This window comes from Asparagus officinalis, chromosome 5, assembly GCF_001876935.1.
Source record: "Asparagus officinalis chromosome 5, Aspof.V1, whole genome shotgun sequence".
NCBI classification, from domain to species: domain Eukaryota; kingdom Viridiplantae; phylum Streptophyta; class Magnoliopsida; order Asparagales; family Asparagaceae; genus Asparagus; species Asparagus officinalis.
The window spans coordinates 56865972-56867657 of record NC_033798.1 but is presented as its reverse complement, the minus strand read 5'-3'; the positions used below and the strand labels follow the sequence as shown (position 1 = coordinate 56867657).

General features: G+C 44.4%; 1 pseudogene; it reads right to left on the bottom strand.

Annotated features, from left to right (window-relative positions):
* On the bottom strand, nucleotides 342-1290 carry LOC109841856 (annotated as a pseudogene).

Sequence of the window (1686 nt, the reverse complement as noted above, 5' to 3'; positions counted from 1 at the left end):
TCGTCGAATTGTAACTCTTCTCGATCTATGTGAAAAGTCCTCCATTTACAGCTTTCGTTTGTTGACATGAAAGCTATCTGATTGTAGCTTTTATTGTTGGAACTTGATGGGGATCAGCTATCCATTGTGATTTTTAGACAGCCTACAGAACCCCCTCCAAAGTTTTTGAAAGTTCGTGGTTGACTGGGACGAATTTTCGGAATACTTTGGATCCCAAAATTTAGTGTATTGATTGTTCACTCCGTCTGATTCAAAGACATTGCGAACTTGGTTGTTGGAATGCTGAAATTCTGTTTCTTTGAACCAAACAAGATTGCTTTTGAGTTTTGATGACAATGAACTTAGTCAAACAAACTAAATCCTAAGTTATCGTCAAATTCGCCGATAGGCTCGTCCTTCTTCTCTTTTTCCTTGGAGGTAAGAGTAGCAGCATTCTCAGCAGTTGCAACAGAGCAACAGCAAACTTGCTCGGATCCTTTAGATACTCCTTCACCCTCTCAGCCTGTGTGAGAGTGTATTCAGTGTCAACAGCAACAGCAAGAACGTTCTTGTAGGCATTGACGAACATGTGAAGCGCAGCTGCAAGAGTTGGGTAAGAAAGAGTCGAGGACAGCGAAGTAACCATAGGAACACCAGCTGCAAATTTGTCAACGAGGTCATCCTTTGTGAGGTTGAGTACCTCAGGGCTTAAGACAGATCCCTTGTCATAGACAGAGAGAATCGCAAGCCCATATGAGAATGGCTTTATCCCAAGTTTAGTCAGGAGGGCAGCCTCAGAGGAATCCGCTTTATCTCTTTTCTTGATCAGCTCAACTGGTGGTGATGATCTTAGCAATATCATCATTACTCTTTGTTAGGATGTTAAGCCACTTAGAAGAATGAGTTTTGCGTCAGATCGTGTCTTCATTAATCTTGGTGGGAATGTTAAGCCACTTAGAAGAATGAGTAGCGTGTCGGATCGAGCAAGATGATTTCAATGTTGTTGATTGTAATCTATTTGCATTCCTCCAATAGACTCCTCAGTGGAGTCGTCTGTTTCTTCTCGGCTTTGGTCACCTAGATGGCCACATTTGCTTCCCTCTATTCATTTAAAGCTATGTCTTGGCTTTAAACGTCGAGAAATCCATTTAGTGGCGTTTAAAACGCACAGTTGGATTCGCTTGCTTGATAATTAAAATGCAGAGTTGAACTCTGCGTTCAGAAGCTCAACCAACGCAGACGCACAGGCCGCATTTGGCGGGATTCTGGGCCTAGAATCTCGCCCTGATTCGACAGCTCACAGCTGTCCATAAATAGACCTCTGGGTCAAATCAAAAGTCATCCGACTTTTTATCTGTCTTTTCTCAAAAAGCTTAACGAAGATTTCGTTTTGAACTCCGGTGAACCCTGTTCATCTTCTCCGATCATCATCCTTAATGGGTCCGAGGAAGAAGACCGTCTCTCGTCAAAGGTCAACTGTTGCCGCTGCTCTGCGTTCTCGGCCGACCTCGGCAGTCGGCGGTGATGGAACTCAGGCTAGTGCGCCGTCGGCACAGGCTTCCCTCGTCGGTGGTGAGTATCGACCTTCATGGCCACAAAACTTGCTTCGGCGGTTCTCTGAAAACCCTAGATGGGTTCTTGTGAACGAGGAAGATGACTCGTTTTGATATTGTAACGCAGAGTTGGAACTTTGCGTTTCGAATTTGA